Below are 16,747 nucleotides of genomic sequence, written 5' to 3' on the forward strand. Positions count from 1 at the left end.
GCAGTGGCTCGCGCTGTGCCCTGCTTCTGTTGTTTCTCGAGTCCTGAAAGAGGGCTGGACTCCGCCGTCTTCCAGACTCCACATATATATAGCTATAGATGCAAATGTGTATGTGTGTAGTTTGTGGGTTTCTCTATGTATATATATGTACGTGGGAGCAAATGCTCACTTCTGTGGTCAGTAGAAGGAGGGAGAGGGCAGCTGGCATGTGGGCTGGGCAAGGAGGACCAGCGGGAGCTGGCGGGGGCCCTGGTGTCTGTCTCGGGAATGAGTCCCCCTGAAATGGGATTCACGCCTTCTCAGCTGGGTCCCCTGTTTGTCTTGACCTCATCACCTCCCGGGCAGAGTGAGGGCTTGCCATGCTGCCCGCTGCCCGCTCCGGGGGCTCAACAGTCCGTTACCATGGAACTAAACACCGCCTCCATTTCTTGGTCCCGGGCGGAGAAGGGTGGCTGGTGGACGGCCAGGCGGGCATCTCTCTTGCTTTCATGGTCTGGCTCGGAAGTGAAGCTGCTTAGCAGCGGGGCTGGAGGTGGCCCTGTGCCCAGACTGGAGCTCCTCATTAGCCCCTTGGGTCCAGCCGGGCCCGGAGCCCTGTGGCCGGGGGCCTCCCGCTCCAGAGCCATCTGTGCCGAGCACCCGGCGCTGCGGCTCTATTTATATCCCATGCCCTCCAGAGCGCTGTTCCAAAGCTCTGATTGGATTCCTCCTCTCCTTTTGTGGGAGCTAATTTCCCAGATTGATTAATTGCCACGTGTGGGGAGCCCACCCACACTCCTCTCCATGCTCCCCATGTGCCCCCCCCCCGCAGACCTGAACTCCCACAGGATGGGATCAGATAAAGCTGGGGGCCTGGATACTGGGTTCTGGGGGTGCTCTGGGCCCCCCCTTCCCCCAGGGCTGTATGTATAGAACTGTCTGAGCCCTGGGGTTGAAGGTGGAAAGAGTGGGAGGTGGGAGCCGGGCTTCATCCTTTCTTTGTTGAGTTCTCTTCCTAACTCAGACTCTTAGCACCCAGAAGCCTCTGCGAGGTGGTCTGACGGCGACAGGAGAGGTCTCTCTCTCGCGCGTGTGCGGTGTGGTACTGCCCTCGGTGGGCAGAAGGCCTGTGTGTGGCTAGGGTGCATCTGGCCTCTTTCTCCTCCTCTTGTGCCAGAGTTTGCCCTTCTGGCCACCCGAGAATCACGGTGGCAGTCAGGTTCCTGCAAGTACCTCCTTCATGGTGCTGCTGTCTTGGTGGGTTTGGGGACAGCCCCTGTCCCCAGTTACCTGCCTGGATATTGGCCCCGTCACAGCACTGGACACTTCTCTGGCTCTCATTCTGGGGACCTTGGCAGGCTAACCTGAGTGTGGGAGCGTCCATCCTAGGGGTGAATCCTCAGCCCAGTGCTTCCTTCTCACGCCTGGTGAGTGGGGACCCGGTCCACCCCTGGGGCTCTGCCTCACACGTCACACAACTACTCTCTCCAAACGTGACCATCATGGAGAAGGAAGTGTCAGGAGCAGTGTTCGTGGCTGTGCCTAGTCTCCTGCCCACCACTGACCCCGTGTCCAAGCCCCACCCAGGTGGCGGCTCCAGCGAAGCAGCGACTCTGCTTCCTCCCCGAGGCAGCACTACCTCTGCCGCTGTGCCCGACAGGGGGCTCGCGGGCACCTCTACTGGGCCCAGGGGTCGGTTGTGGCCTTTGTCTGGACTCTCATGGTGGCTGTTTCTTGAGTGGAGCAGGTCCTGGTGGACCATGCGTGCAATGTCAGGGCTGTGTATCTTCAGGGTGAGCTAGGCCGCCATATCTGAGCCCTGGGCTGGGACTGTAGGCCCTGAGATTACAACAGGAGAGGAGACAGAAGGGATGGTGTTCAGGGCCCTGCCGTGTACCGTTGCCAGCGGTAACAACGGTGCTGACTCCTGCCTGCCTGCCTTCCCCTGGCCAGGCCTGGTACCTCAGCACAGAAGAGCAAGTGGTTGGCGTTGTGCTTTTTTGCCGGCTGCTGGGTGTCAGCTGTTCTGGGCGTCCCCAGCACTGGGGAAGGGCACCAGGCCGACCTCTCTCTCAATAGCTTTGGGCTCATTACTCCTCCCAAGAGGGCTTCCTTCTTGTGACAGTGTGTGTGGACACGGGCCTTCCTGCCCCCAGGGAGCTGGCTCAGCACTTACTGTAAGGACTGTGATGGAAATCAGCAGAATACAGTCCACTCTGTCCATGAGGTGGAGACAGGGCTGTTACAGGCACACGCTCCAGTGCTGGGCGTGTGCAGGTGTGAGTTTACGTGCATGGGCGTGCAGCCATGTCTAAGGACCAGATGCCCTTTGCACTCTGCCCGTCACCAAGTGCAGGGACGACTCTGAAGATTCCTCTGACTTTCAGGCCCTAGTCTGCGGGAGATCAGGTGTCCTCCAGACTGACCCTCGGCCCATCCGGTAACCTTGCCTAGAAGTAGCCTACCCTTCCTCCTGCATCGTGCCTGGAGGCTGCACTATTTCAGGTTAGGTGACTTGGAGACCAGGGAAAGGCTGAAGTGCTGCCAGAGGGAGCTTGAGGCTGTCTGGGGGAAAGCAAGCAATAAGGAGAAGGTGGGGCCTTTTCTCGATTTGCTGTTGGCATCAGTTGGGTTGAGTATGGACGCAGCCCAGCACTCGGTGATCTCTGTCTACAAGCCCTCAGCCTGTCTCTCTCAACTTTCCCCAGAGATACGGGTCTGAAAGGGGGATGGTGGGTGGGCAGGGTCTGCCCCCTCTTTGAGGAGGCCCATGACCTGTGATCCTGTGCATGGGGGCATCTCAAGTGCAAGGGTGGACTGGAGTCACCATTACTATTTTACAATGCTATCTCTTTTTGATTTGGTATCTAAAATATTTGGGGTTAAACTGATTTCAGCTGTTTCTTTGTGCCCTTTTCATGCAGAGGAAACCTGGTAGGATCAGATGTGAAATTTCCTAGGCTTTTTTTTTTTTTTTTTTTAAGTTTGACAAAATAGCTTCAGGGAGGAGGCAGACTTCAGAGAGCAACAGGGCGACCTTGTTACTCTCCAGGATTAGAATTCAGGGCCCAAGTGTGCACAGCTAGAGCTGTTACTTCCAGTTTTGTTAGAAAAAGCCTTTTAGGGGATTGAGGGTGGGCTGGGGAGGAATTGTACATAAAGTACATTTTATTACCATATAGAGAAACATAGGGAAAGAAAAGCTAGCAGCTAATCTGGGGCTTGCTTTGCTTGCATGTGATGGAGCTTTGGGGGGCAGGGATTGTTGGGGAGCAGCAGGGAGGCAGAGGTAGGTAGGCACCTGGGGGCTCCCTCAAGGAAGTGGGCATCCTTGATCAGCTCTTTCTTCTCCAAATAAAGGGAAGCTGGAGCTTGGAGCCCCCTGGGGCTGCACTGCTCCTCTGAGAAGAGTTGCTTTCAGCAACTGGGAGTTTGGTTGGGGTGTCCACCACTACCCCACTGACCAGCAGTGAGTCCACCTTGGTCCAGTGCTTTACTTGTGGGGCTCTCATCAGTGCTTCTATGAGCAAATGTACTATTTTGCATGTTGGGTTACTGAGAGGGTAGAAGTGTGTTCATGACCCATTCTAAGCTGGAAGAATAAATAGGTTGAGTCTGATCCCTAGACAGTCCCATACCCCGGGGTGTCTGTGTAGGATGAGGAAGAGTGGGGTGGATGTGCAGACAGCCCTGCTGGCGCCTGTCCCTTCCAGATGAGAGGCGCATCTGGACTGCTGAATCCTCGGTAGACAGCAGCCATTAATGACATCACAGGGCCAGTCTTCCTTGGTGGGTCTGAAGCAGCCTGAGGAAACAGTGTCTGCTGCAGATCGCTGGTGGGGAGAGCTGGGCTGGGTGGTAGGGAGAAGTGCTGCAAGTTCTCAGCCCCTGGCCCTGGTCCGTTGCCGTCTGTCTGTCCCAGCCGCCTTGATGGTGACACAAACAGCTGCTGGGCCTCTTGAATCTTGAAGAAATGTGCCCCACCAGTCCCACCAGTCTCTCCCTGGCCCTGGCTTCTCTGGGTTTATTTTAGGACCAGGCTCTCTTTTCCGCCCCATATACATAGTAGTTACCTCGTTTCCTTCCCACCCCACTTCTTCGTGGCTCCAGGGATCCTGACCTCGTGCATGGTTTGTGTCGGGGAGGTGGTTGGGTAGGGAAGGGAATCTGAGAGGGGAGAAGGGTTGGGCTCGTGGGGGTGGTTTCCATTTTCCACCTTAGAAGCCCTGTGAGTGTGCTTCTGATGGTGTGTGGGGTTTCCACACGTGTAGAGGGAAGGGGCTGATGCCGACTCCTCGTGTTGGTGATGAGGGCTGAGAGGCTTTTTGCCCCTTTTGGCTTACAGCATCTAAGAGATCTTGTTTCTGGCATGGGGACAGATGTCCTTATAGCCATCTTGCAGTTCTTTGAAGGGAAACTGTCTATCACTCTCATCGGAAATCTCTATTACCTGCTGAGAACCTGAAGGGTCTGTTGTGAGCAGACAGTGTCCTGGCTGGAGCAGAGAGGTGGGGCTCTCTCACCTGGCCCTCTGCAGTCACCGGACTAGCTCTGTGGCCTCCAGCCCCAGGTGGCTATCTTGTCCTTGTTCCTTTCCTGGGCTCAGGAAGTAAGTGTGTGTGTGTGTGTGTGTGTGTGTGTGTGTGTGTGTGTGTGTGATATGTTCTGTATGTATGGTGCCTATGTGTGTGGTATGTGGTGTGCATTTGTGAGGGTGGTATGTGTGGTGCGTGTGTGGTGTGTGTGTGTGTGTGGTATGCATTTGAGTGTGCTGTGTGTGTGTACGAAAGCTTTGTAGGGACACACTAATTTGCCTGAGTAGCCTCAGGCCTAGCAGGCCCTCTTTTTGGTTGATTCTTTTCTTTGCGAGGCAACTCCTAATTTGGTAGGAGGGTGAAATTAGTAATATGCCATCTTTAGTGTATTTTTTATGGAGATTGTATATAAAATTATATAAATATATATGATTTGTTCTATTTTAAGGAGAGAGGGGAGCTTATGTAAGGGGGTGGGTGGGTGCAGGGACCAAACGCAATAGTCGTGGTTGGGAGCTGGGGCCTTTGGGGAGTGGGAGATGGGAGGGCAGTGGACCGCAGCTGGGGAGAGGAGCGGGGTTGTGCCTTCGGCACACACATATATATGAAGTCTAGCTAGCTAGCTTGTCTATATATCTATATATCTATATGCAGTCATAGTTTGCTTTATTTTTGTACTCGTGCTTAGACATGTTTGGAGCACGACCACCTGGGGTGGCCTGGGTTCTAGCTCATGCCTTGGTGCCCTCTCTCCGCGCCCTCCATCCTTCCTCCATGCCTCATCTGTTTTTTGAGACATTCTCTGTTCAGAGTCGCTTGGGTCTTTCTGATGGAAATGTGGACATATGAAAATTTAATTTTAACAAAGCCTCCTTCTGGCACCTGGCCAGAGACTTCTAGAACAGAGCAGAGTATCGTAGAGTCTGACCCAGAGCTGGAGCTTCTGGGGGAACAGGTACTCACTAGCATTTGAGCAGGAAAGTGTGTGCCCTGAAGAATACCTCTCTGAGAACTCGAGACCTCACATACGCTGCAAGGATCTCACACCTCGTGGCTCAACAGTTGTCCCTGGGTGCTAGCGCTTTCTCTGACTTGCCAAGGGTCATGTGTTTGAAGCTGGTGCAGGGCCGCATAGTGCAGGCAGCCAGGAGACACCTGTGGGTGCAGTCTCTGCTCGCATCCCGCTCGTCCACTGAAGAGCCAATACTGACCCCTCCTCCCCAAGCAGGGCGTCACATGGGCCAAGAGGTTTTGTCTTATGGAACTTGGTCATTAGAGGAGCTTGCATGCCTCAGCCATGGGTGGGGCTTTTTTGCTTTTTTTGGAGTACCATGAGAAGAGGTGGTGAGGGTGCAGCTCGAGTCTGACCCCTGACCCATCTCGTGCCTCAGTGTAGCTTTAAGGGGCCCTGGCATTCACTCAGGCCTGTCCTTCAGCCCCTGGCATACCTGCTCAAGACGCTTTCCGTTTCCCAAGGACACTGGAGGACGGTGGTCTCTGTCTAGTCTGCACTGGGGGAGCTCTAGCATGGGGTCCAGTGGCCACGTCCGTGCTTGGCAGGTGACCAGTTGTTCCTGCAGTCTTCTCAGGAGACCAGGGGAGGATGCAGCCAGACGTTCCTTGTAAGACTTTTCAGGGAGGCCAGGCAAGAAGGCAACACAGTCTCTTTCCTGTCCAGCCTGCCCAAACCTCCACGACAGGAGGGCTTTCATTACCGTTCTTTTGACTCTCGGAGTGATCCTCTCTTTCTCCACAGACCCTGTCCCACTTCTGGTATTCTGCATCACAGTACTGCACTAGGTCTGGGGTTACTCTGAAACTGCTTTTTACATGAAACCCAAGGTGTGGTCCTTCACACCAAGGAGTCACTGCCCTCAGCCTTCCCATCCCACCCCTCTACCTCTAACTGAAATCAGTTACAGGAAGAAAAGGGAAGACAAGTGACATTGCCCTACCTTGAAACGTTAGAGCTTGGAGGGGTTGTAAAGTTATCTCTACCCTGAGCCTTGGGAAGGTGGGAAAGGGTAGGTAGCCCAGCCAAGACCTGCAATTTCTCTGCGGGGCCGGCCTTTCACAAAGGCACGTGAGGCCAATAGATGATGGAGATCTGATTACATGTAGAGGAACAGCATCTGCCTTTGAACCTCTGTTAACAGGACAGGTTGGTGGGACGAGTGTGCTGACTAGGTCTTTGAGGCCACCCCATAGGCTGTGCCTGCGCCTTGGTGCCCGCGTGGTGGGAGGCTCACTGAACGCTGGTGCTCTTCCCCTTTGGTGGGTGCTGAGGGTGTCTGTGGATTGTTTTAGTTCTGCTACCTCCGGCTGCTTCATGGAACCAGGGTTTGGGGTGGACAGAGTCACTGGGTGTTCCTCACCCAAAGTCAGCGTGGGTGCATCCTTCCCCCATGGGCATCAAGCGGTAGCTTGGGGAAGTGGGGTTCCCACTGCCCTCTGACCCTGTATCTCCTGTCTGATGCAGGTGCTTGTGCTGAGCTACTTGGGGCAACGTCAAAGCAGTCGCGGGGAGAGCAGGAGAAACCCACGCAGCACATTGCCTGTCCCGAAGGGTCTGGCCCTGATGTCGGCCTGTGGGGTTCTCTTCTGTGCCCAGGGCCTGGGGGGGACACTCTGTGCAGTGGTCTTGATCCCTGGGACTTCAGACTGAATGGCTGGTTTAGGGAAGAACAGCAGTTTAAAGCCCCCCTTGCCAAGTTGTATACATCAATCTCCAAAGGTCTTAACACCTCGTTCAGACTTCATTTTTGAACTGCCATCTGTGGGGCCAGAGGAAGGGGCACAGGACAGCGGTGGTGCTCCCACCAGTTGCTGCTTCTTTCCACAGCTGCTGACCTGAAGGGACTATAGCAGCTTCCTGTCAGTGATGCCTGGTTCCTCTCGTCCCCGACTTTTTCTCTTCCACCAGGAGATACTTTATCACCCTGGGTATGATTCTTCCATAGCACACCTGGAAGCAATGTGTGTGGATTTCTTTCCCCTCTTTCACCCAGTGGGCTGTAGACACACAGAGGGTGGGCTGGGAGGGGTCCCGCGGCCACCTCCCAAGAACCCAACTGCTCTGCACCTCTGGATGTCCAGGGGCTTCTCGCCTCATTTCTTCTAGGAATCTGAGTATGACTCGGCGTGCTGGTGGGAGTGCCTGCTCTCATGGCACACTTTTTCCTTCAACTTTCTTTGGGGGTTTTCCCCCATCCATGCCAGGTCTTCTCATGAAGACCCTTCAAACCTCGTTTCCATTTCTTGAATGTCGATACTACCACGTAACTGCGCTAGGGTGCTTTATGGTGCTGTTCTTGATGAGGCCAGCTGGACTGAACCTCCTTCGTCCCACTGGTTCCTTAAATCTTGCTGTATTTTGTCCTCTATTTTTCCCCTAGGGGGTTGGGGTGGGAGATGTAGGGGTGGCTTTTGTGTTCTTTCTCTCTCCTGTATGTATGCACTGGGTAAAGTCCGTAATCATGGGCAGCTGACTTCATGGTACTGGTTGGCTGACTTTGGTTAACTATTAAAGACAAATCAACAAATTGTACAGCTGCACACAGAACACCTTTGAGTGTGAATCTGAATGGCAACTAGAGGCTTACTTTTTGAACTTCAGGTATGTAACTCAAAAGTAAATAAAAACACTATTTTTTCAGTAAGCTTTTTTTTTCTTCTAAGAGATAACTTAGAAGTCAAATGATAAGAACATTTAACCGGTGCTGTACCAAAGCCTTATATGAACATAATCCTACACTCTGTACCACCTGTCTCTGGTGAGTGCCCTGTTCTGTCACCCTCTTCTTAAAAGCCTGGGAATGCCAGCATGTGCCAAGCCTGGGGCTGGGTCTTGGGAACCTGTGGGCCAAGGAGACCCCTTGGAGCAGAGGGTAATGGTGAAGATGGAACACCATCTGCATCCTGAGTAGACTCTGGGAAGACACCAGGCATTTGTGTGTGTGTGTGTGTGTGTGTGCATGTGTGTGTGTATGTGGGGGGGGGGACTAGGGTATGTGTGTGTACATTTGTGAGTGGGTGTGTTTCAGGTGCACAATGCCAAAGTGACTGCACCAACTGGGGGCCTGAAGGGGAGACCCAGGCTGGCTCTGGAGTGGGCTGGTTGTAATGAGAGGGGAGGGTACTTCCTCCTCCCGTTTCCTGTCTCCTTCCCCATCCCCTCTGTCAGGGAGTGGAGGTTTATGGAAATAGCTACACTCTCAACCAGGTGCTTTTTCCTCAAGATCTCCAAAGTCTAAGCATTTATAAAGGGCCTGTCCAAGAGGCAGGCACCGCCAACCACCAAATCACAGACTGCCAGGACGGGGAGCGAACTTGCTTCCCCTCAGCTCTGGCTGCTTTGTTATAGAAGGGGTTCCTCCTGCAGGGTCCCCTGACCCCCCGTCCTGGGCCTTGGCCTGTTCTAGCTGCCACCCTTCAGGCTGCCCGACCCCTTCTTCCCAATCCACACAAAAGACCCAGCCGGAGGTGCCCCTTGACCATGCCTGCTCTGTGGCCTAAGCAATAAAGCCTGCCCTGCCTACCACAGACAGTGACTTTTGGCCTTAGGCTCCTGCCAGTTGAAAGCTGAGTGTCACCCCAGACTCAGTTAGGAGAGGACGTGTGGCCAGCCTTGGCTTGGGTTGCCATGCTGGGCTCCCCTCGCTGGCATTTCCAGGCTTGCCAGATACTAACCAATGCATCGCCAGTAACACTGCATGTTCATATCATGAGTTAAAAGGCAAAACAAGCAAAGACAGACATGGGCAAACGAGCAATGGGAGAAGAGAGGGCACACAGGGAGACGAGATGTGTAGCCAGTGGAGGAATGCTGGGAGTGTTGCAAGTGAAAATTCAAGAAGTTTAGGGTTTAACTGCTTCTCATGTAACTACTCTGCTTCAGAAATGTTTTGTATTTTGATAGAAATAAACATTTGCTAAATAAACTTTTTTAGCTCATTTTCTAACTTTTATTTATACCTAGGAGGTCATTTCTGGTGGTATCTACTCTCACCTCTGGCTTTTGGTCCCCCTGATCAACCCGATTTTACTTGTGGCTGAACAAGATTGTGGAAGGATTTAAGGCTAGAGATGAAGGAAGTTCTCTTTATTCACTGAGCAGATGTGCCGAGGGCCAGTCACGTGTTTCACTGTTCCACTCACTCAGGATCTATCACGAACGAGCAGGCAAGGCCTCTGCCCTTCCATGAGACAGACAGCAAGCAATGATAGTGCTGAGGAAATCACACCCTGTAAAATATGATGTGTTAAGTCGGTGCAAAAGTAATTGCGGTTTTGCATTATTGAAATTTGCTGTTTGATTTTGGAATATGTTCTTAAATGTGATTATGTTATACATCATTTTAATGCACATTTCTTGCTTTATGTTTTTTGCTAATGACATTTCTTGCTGTTTATATTTTATACATGTTTTATACTATGGAAATGATGTTAGACAAAAAGCAAATATGAGAAATTTTCTTATTTGAGTTCACAGTGGGTCTTAAAGCAGTGGAAACAACTTGCAACATCAGCAACCCATTTGGCCTAGGAACTGCTAATGAAAGATAGTGGTGGTTTAAGACATTTTCAGAGGAGACAAGAGCCTTAAAGATGAAGAGCGTAGTGGCCGGCAGTCTGAAGTTGACAATAACCAGCTGAGAGCCATCAACTTAGCTGATCCTCTTACAGCTACATGAGAAGTTGCTGAAGAACTCAACGTCAACTATTCTACAGATGTTTGGCATTTGAAGCAAATTGGAAAGGTGGAAAAGCTCAATTAGTGGGTGCCTTATGAGCTGACTGAAATTTTTTTAAAAATAGCCATTTTGAAGTGTCTTCTTCTCTTATTCTATGCAACAACCATTTCTCGATGGGATTGTGACATGCAACAAAAAGTGGGTTTTATATGACAACCAGTAGTACGAAGGAAGCTCCGAAGCACTTCCCAAAGCCAAACTTCTACAAAAAAGGTCACAGTCACTGTTTGGTGATCTGTTGCCAGTCTGATCCACTGTAGCTTTCTGAATCTCGACAGAACTGTTATATCTGATGAGTATACTCAGCAAATTGATGAGATGCACCGGTAACTGCAGTGCCTGCAGCCAGCATTGGTCAACAGAAAAGGCCCAGTCCTTCCCCACAACAATGCCTGACCACATGTCGTACAACCAACGCTTCAAAAGTTGAATTGGGCTATGAGGTTTTGCCTCATCTACCATATTCACTGACCTCTCGCCAACTGACTACCTCTTCTTCAAGCATCTTGAAAACTTGTTGCAGGGAAAACGCTTCCACAACCAGCGGGATGCATAAAATGCTTTCTAAGAGTTTGTTGAATCCCAAAGCACAGATTTTTATGCTATAGGAGTAAACAAACTTATTTCTTATTGGCAATTGTATTGATTGTAATGGTTCCTATTTTGATTAATGAAGATGTGTTTGAGCCTAGTTATAATGACGTGAAATTCACACTCTGAAATTGCAATTACTGTTGTACCGACCTAATAGAATAAGATGGTAGGAGTTTGGGAAAGAAACTTAGGCAGGGTGGGGGGCAGGTGGAGTGAGGAAGCAGTGTTGGCTGCAATTTCAGTCACTGCTGGGGGCCTCACGAAGAGAAGTCAGCCCCTGAGCAAAAGGTGAGTGGGCCACTTACAAAATTCTTTAACTTGTGGACTTTTCACAGCACCTGAAATCTTAAAGAGCTGGGAGAAGATACGCTGACTCTTCGGTTAGGTGATGAAGACAAGTTCTCGGGCTTGGCTCCATCTGTCCAAGTGGGTCCTAGCCCTCACAAGCAGGCCCGTGGCGACATTTCATACACACGAGTCAGTGGTGCAGCAGCTGCTCTGTGCTGAACCCCAAAGGGGCCGTTGTCTGGGTGGACCCGAGGGACCTGACTGCTGAGACCAGCACGCCTTCCTCCCTGGTCGTGCCGCACTGCACCCTGCTTCTGTGCAGCCTTGCCTCCTTGTGGTCTGCCTCAGCAATACTCTGCTCATGTACCAGCTCAGACTAGGCTTGCTTTTAGTTTCCTTTGGTCTTCAGGCGGAGTGCAAATACCAACATGCATTTCTGTGTACACTCAGGGCTCCAAGTGGAGAAAGCAGCTGCACCACCAGCTCAACAAAAACAGAAACAGGGCCAGCTATAAATTTAAACACATCTTTTATGATAAAAGTCTCCATATAAAGTGCCCTAAGAGCCAGGTAGCGGGGCTGTTGTGCCAGCAGCATGCCTCCCAGCATCTGTCTGGCTTGCTTTGCCTCAGTGAACTTTCACCATTCTCCTAGTTTCCATTTCCTGTTCCCTTGATCCTTTTTGAGTCTAATGAAAATACACATATGTTTTTTGATGTTTCATGCACTCTGGTCTTAATTCTTAAAAGCAGGTCCTTGGAGTGTTTTGTAGTCTCCTGTTTTCACACAAATAAGAGTGCCAACCCTTCAAACTCCCCAACAACAGGCTGTAAACTGGGACCCCTGAATTTTGTGTGGCTGAGGATATGGACATAAATGAACCTTTCTGGCTAGATCTGTCAGCTCTGTGGCAAAGCTGAGTTTGAAAAAATTAACTGGTGAGGAGAAATAAATAGTTTCAGTCAGGAGCCTCCTCTCTGTATTACACTGTTATTTAAAGGCCCTTCATCTATTTTAAAATTATCCCTAACTTCACGCTAACCCAATGCTCCATACTTTAGAACATTCTTCCATGTGCATTTCATTTGGTACCCATGGTGACCTTAGGGATTAAGTAAGGCGCTTGTTTTCTCTTTTTTACAGACAGGAATGGGCTGTGAGACCTGGTAGAATCAACCAATGTCCCTTCTTTCCTTCCCACTTTCCCTCTCCCCCTGCCCACTGCCTCTCCTATCCCTCAGTCCCTCCCTCCCTTCTTTCCATACGCCTCTTTTTTCCCCAAAGGTTTAAGGCAGCAAGAAATGACCTTAAAGAAGATGCCTCAGTCTTGAGTTCTTGTCTGGTACTTTTCCCTCAGTCTACCTTTCAGATGGACCATGACCCTGTCCCAGGATATCTGTCCCTCTGGTCAGGGGGCCTTGGACCCTTGGTCTACAAACGTGTCAAGGAAGGATTTCAAGATGGTTTGGTCTCTTGTTAGCTGGGGACGGTGGGCAGGATCCTTTCTCTAGGGCTTTGAAAGCCTAGATCATTATCACTCTGTACTTTTCTCCTTGACATCGCGGCCCCAGCCCATAGACCACCAGCATTTACAATGTTTACTCTCCATTAGTAACTGATGAATATCAGCAAACTGTTCAACCTTCCTGAGGGAGCTGGTCCTGCCAGGTTCCCTCCTTCAGAAATATGGGTGTTGGGGGTGGGGGGAGGCACACACGGTTCAAACAGGTTCAGGAGTCAGAGGTGCTGCGTGGTCCCCGAGACCCCTTTTGGGTATAGGTTGAGTCACAGGTTCTGAAGTTCAGCTACTGGCCACTCCAGGAAGAGAGATGACGCTCTTTCCTGCCAAGACAGGTATCTTGGAGCCCTTGCTCTGTGGGGCAGCACTTTCCTCCTGCCTGCACAGAGAGGGGAGAAGGCAATGGCAACCTACTTTGGTAGTCTTGCCTGGAAAAATCCCATGGATGGAGGAGTCTGGTAGGCTACAGTCCATGGGGTCTCGAAGATTCGGACATGACTGAGCAACTTCACTTTCACTTTTCACTTTCATGCGTTGGAGAAGGAAATGGCAACCCACTCCAGTGTTCTTGCCTGGAGAATCCCAGGGATGGAGGGGTCTGGTGGGCTTCCGTCTATGGGGTCACACAGAGTTGGACACGACTGAAGCGACTTAGCAGCTGCAGCAGCAGCACAGAGAGGAGCAGGATGTGCCTGGGCACTGACATGGGGCAGGCCTTCTGCACAGGACCCTCCCCAGCTGCAGAGGCCTGGGCGGTGGTGCTCAGGCCGACATGGTGCCCCTTGGGAGGGTGTGCTGGCGGCAGCCAGTCCTCTTGAGAAGAAGAGGCACGCAGCTCCTGTTTGTCCTCAGTTTGGGGCCTGAGTTGCCAACCTGAAGGCAGCAGGAGTATCACCTGTTATGTGCACTTAGCACTCTGTTACACTTGCTCACGTTGTGTCTGCCTCACTAGTGCGTAAACTCCTCTGGGTCTGGGCCCTGTCTGTCCTATTCACCGTCAGAACCCGAGTGCCTGTCACAAAAGTGCACCTTACTAAAAACTTAATGAAAGAATGAATGACTACTCAGAAAACACCTATTCTGTTTGGCATCGTCAGACGAGGAGGTTATTGGTAACCTTGGTATGAGCAGCATCAACAGAACAATGGAACAGACTCCAGGCTGGAGTACAGTGAGGCAGGGGGAGTGAGCAATCAGAGACACAGTCTATAGGCAACACTTTCGAGAAGCCTAGTGTCCTAAAGTATAGGACATTTGTGAATAATAAGGCCAACAGATGGTGCCTAACTGTTTGGTGCCTGGCCCTTGGGTGATTAGGGTGGAGAATAATGGCCTCGAGTGTGACAGCCTGATAAAGGAGGTGGTGGGGTGTAGACCCTGGATCGGTTGGCCTGAGTTTGAAAAGTGTACTTGTGGGCAAGTTATCTGCTCTCTCTGGGAAGTGGTTGATCCTCGGAGGGGCAGTCCCTCCAGGGTCAGCCAGGCTCCAGATGTCAAAGCATCAGAACACAGATTCGAGATGCTCAGTTAATCACAGGACGATAAATACAAAGCAAAATACACCAGGCACACAATAGCTTCTTGAAAACTAAAGACACAGAGAAAAGTCTTAAAAAGTTCAGGGGAAAAAAATCATTATCTTCAAAGAAGCAACAATAAGATTTATGACAATCTTTCCCACATGACGATGGGAGACAGAAGATAGTGGAGATATCTTTAAAGTGCTGAAAGGAACAGTCAGCCTCTAAGTGAACAATGAAATAATTTAAGTATGTGACCTAACATAAAACAAGGACAGGATAGGAAAGAACAGATTGTGTAAATAAAAAAATGTTAATCTAACTATCTAAAATGTATTAGTAATTACATTGATTTAAAATGGACCAAATAATCCAGTTAATAGACAAACATTGTCAGACTGGATAAGAACCCAGAACTGTATACCGTTTCAGTTCAGTTCAGTTGCTCAGTTGTGTCCGACTCTTTGCAACCCTATGAATCACAGCATGCCAGGCCTCCCTGTCCATAACCAACTCCGGCAGTTCACTCAAACTCATGTCCATTGAGTCAGTGATGCCATCCAGCCATCTCATCCTCTGTCGACCTCTTCTCCTCCTGCCCTCAGTCCCTCCCAGCATCAGGGTCTTTTCCAATGAGTCAACTCTTCACATGAGGTGGCCAAAGTATTGGAGTTTCAGCTTTAGCATCAGTCCTTCCAATGCATACCCAGGACTGATCTCCTTTAGGATGGACTGGTTGGATCTCCTTGCAGTCCAAGGGACTCTCAAGAGTCTTCTCCAAAACCACAGTTCAAAAGCATCAATTCTTCGGCACTCAGCCTTCTTCACAGTCCAACTCTCACATCCATACATGACTACTGGAAAAACCATAGCCTTGACTAGACAGACCTTTGTTGGCAAAATAATATCTCTGCTTTTCAATATACTATCTAGGTTGGTCATAACTTTCCTTCCAAGGAGTAAGCATCTTTTAATTTCATAGCTGCAATCACCATCTGCAGTGACTTTGGAGCCCAAAAAAATAAAGTCTGACACTGTTTTCACTGTTTCCCCATCTATTTCCCATGAAATGATGGGACCAGATGCCATGATCTTCGTTTTCTGAATGTTGAGCTTTAAGCCAACTTTTTCGCTCTCCTCTTTCACTTTCATCAAGGGGCTCTGTAGTTCCTCTTCACTTTCTGCCATAAGGGTAGTGTCATCTGCATATCTGAGGTTATTGATATTTCTCCCGGCAATCTTGATTCCAGCTTGTGCTTCTTCCAGCCCAGAGTTTCTCATGATGTACTCTGCATATAAGTTAAATAAGCAGGGTGACAATATACAGCCTTGATGTATACGCTTTAGAGGAGCATATTATACAAATAAAGAGATGGGAAATAATAAAATTTAAAAATATATACCACGTTAAGTCCTAACAAAAAAGAGCTACTATAGTCATATTAAAGAGTCAATTTTAAGGTAAGAAATATTGTTTTTGTTCAGTAGGGCTATTTAATGTTGATCAATAACAGTTGACTTTGGCCACCTGATGTGAACAGGTGACTTATTTGAAAAGACCTTGATGCTGGGAAAGATTGAAGGCAGAAGGAGAAGAGGGCAACAGAAGATGAGATAGCTGGATGACATCACCAATTCAATGGACATGAACTTGGGCAAACTCCAGGAGTTGGTGAGGGACAGGGAAGCCTGGCATGCCACAATCCATGGGGTTGCAAAGGCAACTTAGCGACTGAACAACAACACACCAATGTTAGTTAAATTTGTCTGTACTTAATAGCATACTTTCCAAAATTTATGAAGGGGAAATTGACAAAATTAAAAGAAAAAGTAGAGAAATACACAATCATAGTTTCGGGTTTTAGCATTTTTTCTTCAGTAACAAATAAGGAAAAATTACTAAAGATATTACTAAATTCCTACAGGGAACAACATGCTCAATCAACTTAACCTGACTGACATATGTAGACCTCTATACTCACCATCTGCTGTGCGCTTATTCTTTCAAATGCTGCTGAAACAGACTAGACACTGGGCGAGAACACCAACCTCAGCTCATTTCAAAAGAGAAAGCCCAAGTAGTTTTCTACTGACTACAGTAGAATGAAATTATAAATTAATAATTAGAATATCTCCAAAAGGTTTTCAGTTAAGAAATATAGTTCTACGTAAGGTCAAAGAAGAAACTGCGATGTAAGAAAATGCTTTGGGTTGGATGATACTGAAAATATCATTACTGTCAACTAAAGCAAAGTTCTGAGGACAATTTTTAGTTCTGGATGTATATATGAGCAAAGGAAAATAGTTGACAATCAGTGATAATGTCATCTGAAAAAATTAAAACAAACTACATCCAAAGAACATAGAAGGAAAGAATATCAGTAGACATTATCAAGATAATGATAATGTCACATGTGTGTCATGAGTATGACACACACATGACAATTGACAAAGGATAGTTACGTGAAAAGATTAATAATATTGGCAAACTTCCAGAAAAACAAATGAAGATAAAAACATGAAAGTCATATATTAGCATTCTCAGGAATAAATAAGTAG

Source organism: Budorcas taxicolor, chromosome 25 (genome assembly GCF_023091745.1).
Source record: "Budorcas taxicolor isolate Tak-1 chromosome 25, Takin1.1, whole genome shotgun sequence".
Taxonomy (NCBI): domain Eukaryota; kingdom Metazoa; phylum Chordata; class Mammalia; order Artiodactyla; family Bovidae; genus Budorcas; species Budorcas taxicolor.